General features: G+C 39.7%; 1 pseudogene; it reads right to left on the reverse strand.

Annotated features, from left to right (window-relative positions):
- Positions 1–293: 293 nt before the first annotated feature.
- On the reverse strand, positions 294–3,090 carry LOC148765165 (secreted RxLR effector protein 161 pseudogene; annotated as a pseudogene).
- Between the last annotated feature and the right edge of the window lie 4,453 nt (positions 3,091–7,543).

Consider the following 7,543-nt stretch of genomic DNA (forward strand, 5'->3'; position numbering starts at 1 on the left):
GTGGTTGAGTTACTTGGATGCGAATCAATGCTTGACGCTCAACATTCTTCTTCTTTCAACAATACACACTTTGCTATGGTTGCTGCCAAAGGGAGGAGTTCAATGCCAAAAAAAAAAAAAAAATTAACCTCTGCCTAAAGGTAACAATTTTGGGCAGCAAAAAAGATCACTACATGCTACTTTTAACAGTCGTTTGCCACTTTTACCGACCCCAACGCAAAAATCGGGTGATGTTTCTACTCCCGTTTAAAAATAAAAATGTCAGATTTGTGATAAAACAAGCCACAAGGCTATCAACTGTTACCACATGTTTGATTATTCTTATCAGGGATGCCATCTTCCATCTCAACTTGCTGCCATGGTTGCTGAAATAAATGCTCAATATGACAACCAAGTTTGGTATGCGGATAGTGCAGCCAATACCCAAATCACGTCAAATGTTGAGAACTTCTCCCACCAACAGCCCTACCACGGAGATGAATATGTTACTACAAGAAATGGCTCAGGTTTGCATATTAAGAATAATGTCTCTACATCCATAAAAATTGCGTACCTTTGCGCTTCCAGCAAAAATTAAACGACAATCATGCGAATTAATTTAATCGACATTAAATCAATTAGCATGCTCGCAGTAAATAATTTAACATGCTCGCAGTAAATCATGAATTTCCTATAAACATAAAATACATATTTATTCACGAAACATACTACGAACATGGATAATTTAATCTAATTAAATTGAAAACCTAACGAATACCGGATTCGAGAATTTACCTCCTCAAGCGTGAGGTTGACGCACGAATCGAAGCAAGACTGCCACGGAAACCAATCCGTGCAGTCGGGGAGAGGCGCCGGCGAAACAGCGGCGGCGGCGGCGCCTGTGGATCATGCGTTGTCTTCGGGGGGCCCGTGGGAGCGCGTGCGTCGTCGGATCGGTGCTGCTCCTCGGTTCTTCGAATCTTCGATCTTCCGCCTCTCGGATTTCACCTCGTATGGATCGATCTACTAAATACGTGGAACTAGACACGCAAAAGTTAGAATATAAGGAAACCCTAAATTACGAGTGCCAATTCTCGATTTCCAACTTTCTAAAAGTGGAAACCCTAATTCAGTGCACTTTCTAAATTTGGAAACTTCCTGATTTAGAAAGTTCACCTAGATGTTCGCCTATTTTTTTCCTTTTCTTATTCTCATTCATAATTCCAAAATTTGAATGTTGGACTCAATAAAATTGACTTCCAGCCATGCAAAGATAAAACATTTTTATCTCTGACCGTTTATTCAAAGATCTCAAGTGCACGAGCAGTGTAACCCTCTATGGTTTAGGTATAAGCTAGCCGTGGGTCCACAACCCTTTGTGGTCAAAACTCGTCCCTTAGAGTAACGATTAAGATGAAGCTCGTTTCAGCTTAATCACCTAACGAATCAAGATTGGAGTCTAGCAACTACGCGTCATGATTCCCAAGATACAAATGAAGTTCCTGCAAGAACCTTTCGATATAGTTAACGTACAGTACGGTCCCTTCGATTCATATGTCCCGATTGAACAAGAGGCATTGGTTCATCGAGACCCCCTTAGTTGTTCAATGACTATGCAATCGTTTTAACTGTTGTAATCGATACGTGCATGAGTTAGAGAATTGAATTCTCTAATCATCACTTAGTCAGCTCTGGCCCAAGAGATTACAAACTTAGAGATTCTCTAATCGAATTCTCTAGTCATCACTTAGAGATAACAAACTTTAAAAACACACATGACATCCACGACTATTCTAGCGATCGAATCCCCGACTACAATACACAGACCTCTCACTAGATTTCGGACTGCCACGAACACTGGCCCTTGGGGCGGTCCTCGGTGGAACTCAGGGACAGGACACGATACTGCTAGTCCTCTAGTGAAGTCACGGTGATGTCTAGGTCATAAGGACTAATGGTGTACAACTATACCATAGACATCTCTACTCGTTTAGTGAGAATCACTTAGATATTTTTAGGGCGAGGGAGTTCAGTTAACTCGTCAACTTACAAGCACCCACTTATGCATGCCGATATCACAATACCGTTTACTGATGAGATGTAGTACACATACACTAAGTGCTAGTCTCTTATTGGGAAAGACCGATATCCTCATTGGTGGCGTAACCCGTCGACTAGGAATACGTTTAACTGTTATAATGCTAAAGTAAATATCTCACGTTCCTAAAGCTCAATTACTAGTACTTGTAATAACTGTAAGGACTATATCTATGTTTGAGACAAAGGGATAAAGATATAGAATGCCAAGGTTTTTTTATCATTAATACGAAAAAGGTTTATTTAATACAAGAATAAATGGAAAGACCACAACCACAAGTTGGCTTGTTGGTCACCTACTTTAACAATCTCCCACTTGACCGAAAGCCAACTACCCATGAATTGCAATCCCATCGACTCTCGATGTTTCTCGTGGAACGATCTTGGTAAAGGCTTCGTGAAGGGGTCTGCAACGTTCTCTTCCGAGGTGACTCTTTCTACTTTAACTTCACCTCTATCAATGATCTCTCGGATAACATGATACTTCCTCAGAATATGCTTGGACTTCTGATGAGGTCTCGGCTCCTTAGCTTGCGCCACGGCTCCGGTGTTATCACAGTACAACGGTACTGGATCTTTAGCATTAGGAATGACACCCAACTCTTGGATGAATTTCCTTATCCAAGTCCCTTCTTTTGCAGCTTCGGATGCCGCAATGTATTCAGCTTCGGTAGTGGAATCGGCCGTCATGCTTTTCATTGAACTCTTGCAACACGGGGCACCACCATTAAGCGTGAATATAAATCACGAGTTCGACATTGAGTTATCCACATCTGATTGAAAACAAGAGTCGGTAAAGCCCTCCAATTTCAACTCGGCACCCCTATAGACCAAAAATATATCCTTAGTCCTTCGTAAGTACTTGAGGATATCTTTCACGGCCTTCCAGTGAGTTGGACCGGGGTTAGACTGATATCGGCTTGTGACACTCACAACATACGCAATAACGGGTCTTGTACACAGCATGCCATACATTATGCTTCCTACGGAAGAAGCATAAGATGTCCTTTTCATCTCCTCAATTTCACTGGGTCTCTGAGGACACATGGATTTCGAGAGACGAACCCCATGGGACATTGGCAAGAATCCCTTCTTGGATTCTTCCATACTAAACAATTTCATAACGGTGTCTATGTACATGCTTTATGATAAACCAAGTATCTTTCTTGCTCTATCTTTATAGATACGTATTCATAATACGTAAGATGCTTCTCCCAAATCATTCATTGAGAAACGTGTGGAAAACCATACTTTCGTTTGTTGCAACATTTCTACGTCATTCCCAATGAGTACAATGTCATCAACATAAAGCACCAAAATTATCACTGTATACACAAGGTTCCTCCGGGTTCTTCGCAAAATCAAACTCTTTGATAGTTGAGTCGAATCTAATGTTCCAACTATGGGATGTTTGTTTCAATCCATAAATGGATCGCTGAAGTTTGCAAACCTTTTGTTAACATCTAGAAGATATGAAGCCTTCCGGTTGCACCATATAAATTTCATCCTCATCGTCTCCATTAAGGAAAGCGGTCTTCACATCCATTTGCCATATCTCGTAGTCGTACCACGCAACTCTGGCCAGCAAAATCCTAATGGACTTCAGCATCGCGAATGGTGAAAAGGTTTGCTCATAGTCAACACCTTGCCTTTGAGTATATCCTTTCGCTACCAATCTAGATTTATTGGTCGATACCTTTCCATCTATTCCAATTTTCTTCTTATAGATCCACTTACAGCCTATGGGAACTATTCCCTTAGGTGGATCTACCAAGGTCCACACCTTGTTGGAGTACATGGAGTCCATTTCGGATTTCATGGCAGTTAGCCAATGTCCCATGTCCGCATCCGATACGGCCTCATTGTATGTTCTTGGATCTTGTCCAAGATCAACATGATCTTCATCATTTTCAAGGAGGAATAATCTATCCGGCATTTTCCAAACTCTTTCGGATCCACGCACTTAAGGTTTAGGAGGTATGTTAGTGGATTGTTGTATTGGTTCTATTACTTGTTCTTGTGCTTGAACTTCACTTCGCGGTTCTTGAACTACTTCAAGTTCTATCATGTTGCCTTTTCTATCGGATAGAAACTCCCTTTCTAGAAAGGAGGCATTTCTGGAAACAAACGTCTTTGCTTCCTGCATTCTAGGACAAAACATATAGATGTTCGTCATCATTTCGTCAGGAATTTAATAGAACATAAACGTGTGACCATAGATTATGTGCCCATAGACAATCAGTTGGCTGATAGTTTCATAGAGCCCCTGGATTCGCTTCGATTTGATTCCTTGCGTAAATCGCTTGGAATTTTCAATATACAAAATTCAGCTATAAAAATTATAGTGAAATCATCTTCTAATTAGGTCCGGACTGCACTTGATCTACTAATCGGACATATTATGTGTCACCATGTGATAACATCGCACAGCTTATGTTAATCCTTGTTTTGCTTGGAATAGTAGTCATGGAGTTATCATTTTGACTAAATGTGGTTTGCTTGTTTTTGTGGATTAACCTTTTGTTTCCGTGGTAAGTTCCGATAGAAGTGTGTTGCCCCCTCTATCGGGAGTGATCAATGTCTATGGCCTCATTCATCTCAAAGATCATACTCCTATATGAAGAATTATGTCATTTGCATATGCATTCCCGACTTATAATTAAAAGCTATGTGAATTCTTAAGAAGTTTGTTCTCCTAATATTTGGTTGAACTTCATGTCAACAAATCACAAAAAAAAAAAAAAAAAAAAAATCTACAGATTTTTGCCAAAAATAATAATAATAATATTAATAAAAAAAGAAGGTGTGATTTTTTTGGGATGTTGTTCTGGTAAGTATTAGTGAAATTCTTCTTGAAGTTCACGATCGAATTGTTGTGCTAATCACATATGCATTCATAAACCCATTAAAATACGTAATTTATGATTTCTTGAGTATTGTCATGGGGCTGTAGGTATATCGTGCATCCAAGAGCATGTTGGTGGCATTCTATCGTGTCTTGCTCTAAGTTCTTTTGGTTAATCCATGAAAACAAGGCACTCTACATTTTTTCTCTTGTGACCTCTTTGGTTTTCTTTCCTTGTAAAATTTGGGTTCTACATACTGCTGGAATATCCCTATATATATATATATATATATATATATATATATATATACTTCTTCTTGATTTTGTTTTATTTTTATTCACATCTCTGGAAATCTAGGGTTTCTGAGTTTATTATGGCCTCTGGCTGACTGTAGACACATGGCTGTCTTGATACGTGATCTGTTCGAATCTCTGAAGAAGCGTGTGGGAATATACTTCTGTTTAATCATGATGTTTGTGGGATTTGTTTATATCCTATCTTTAGGGATTCTAGGATTTCTCAATATTTCTTCTACTCGACCTCTCTCTCCAATATCTCTCTATGTTTTTCAAAAGCTACTCGTCTCTTCTCGTTTATGTGCTCCACAGATTTACTATGGAAAGAGAAAAATCGGTCGAGGGGTCTGAAATGAAGAAGCACAAACAACTGTGCATCGTTGTCCGACAAGAAGTCTGGAAAAATGTCAAAGTCTGTGACAACAACAATGGTCTATGTAGTTCCCATCTCTCTCGTGGCCACAAATTTGGAGCCCACAGTCACACATGTGCAGTCATCAGCCCTATGTTCCAAATAAGGTGTTGTCTCTGATCCGCTGGACAATATTCTGGCTGAAAGTGATCCTTCCATGTCTAAGGCAGAAGACGTTGGTGGTAAAGACCATGTCGCAATTGAAGAAGCTACTTTCAGCGCCCATGTGCAGCTTCGCCGGCCTCAAAGGAAGTTTGAGAGAAATTATGGTCTTGAGGATGAGTCATACGCTTCGAGAGGCCACCAATCTCTTTCTGAGTAGACTTATGCTACCTTTACTGTCGTACATCCAACTAGATCTGAGTCATCAGAATCTTCACCGGAATCCTAACTTTCTTTTGTTAAATAACTATGACTTTCGTGAAAAAGAGTTGCATGTCTTTTGTGATAATGAGAGTGCCATAAATATTTCAATAAATCATGTTCAGCATTCTAGGACAAAACATGTAGATATACGACTTCATTTCATCAGGAATTTAGTAGAAAAGAAACGTGTGACCATAGACTATGTGTCCACAGTCAATCAGTGGGCTGATATTTTCACAAATCCCCTGGATATCCTTAGATTTGATTCCTTGCTTAAAGCGCTTGGAATTCGCAATGTGCAAAATTAAGCTATAAAAATGATAGTGCAATCATCTTTTTATTTTTTCCGGATTGCACTGGATCTACTAATCAGACATATTATGTGTCACCTTCTTATGTGATAACATCGCACAACTTATGTTAATCCTTGTTTTGCTTGTATTAGTAGTGATGGAGGTATCATTTTCACTAAATGTGGTTTGCTAGTTTTTGTGGATTAACCTTTTGTTTCCGCGGTAAGTTCCGATAAAAGTGTGTTTTGATAAGTGTTCATTTTGCATGATTTTCACTTATCAATTCTTCCAGTTTTGGTCTTCGTTCGTCCGAGTTTTTGGATTTATTTGTATATATTATGTTGTTTTTGTTTTATTTATATTTTAGATAAAGAGAAGCTATTTTTGCCGATTCGAAACGATTTTGGAAGCGAAGCCGAAAATCAAACCAAACATGTGCAAAAGTGCATTCTCGCGGATTGTGGCACTGTTTCGTATTTCCAGCATAACTCTTTCATACAACCTCCGATTGAGCTGACTCAAGTGGCCTTAGAAAGCTAACTTCAATATCTACAACTTTTGTGAAATGCAAAATTGTCAAATTCGGGCTAAACAAGGGTCAAAACAGTGTTTGAAGATGGCGCAGAAGCCCAGATCGCGATCCAACATTCCAGATCGCGATCTGGGGGGTCCGACAGAGCTGAAATGATTGAAGATCCAGATCGCGATCCAGGAAGTTGGATCGCAATCAGGGAGGTCCCACAGAGCTGAAATGGGTCAAGATCCAGATCGCGATACACATTCCTGGATCGCGATCTGGCATGGCGGTGGGCAGTTCCCCGAGGCTGCCAGATCGCGATCCAAACAACCCGGATCGCGATCTGGGCACGCCTTTTGAGAAATATATTTTGTTTTGCAAAGCTTCTTGAGGAAGCTTTGCATTTCACTATAAATAGAAGGTCCCTTATTGATCTCGAGGAGATCTCGACAAACTCTCGATTATCTCTCGACTTCTTCTTCGACTTCTTACGATTTTCGCAAGTTCTTCGCGATAAGCTTCGACGAGGGTTTCGACGAGGGTTTTTCATAAGCTTTTCTTTACGTTTAGTTTATAATTTACTAAGCATTTTCTTCTATGGAAATGAAACCTTGTATATATTGATTTTGATTTCTAGATCTGTGATCTATTTGTCGTTCTTTGATTATGTTTATGGTTTCCTGTATTAAATGCTTTCGATTGTTTGGCCAACAGTTGAATTGATTCTAAATGGGGAT

This window comes from Erythranthe guttata, chromosome 14, assembly GCF_056151865.1.
Source record: "Erythranthe guttata isolate IM_541 chromosome 14, IM_541, whole genome shotgun sequence".
NCBI classification, from domain to species: Eukaryota; Viridiplantae; Streptophyta; class Magnoliopsida; order Lamiales; family Phrymaceae; genus Erythranthe; species Erythranthe guttata.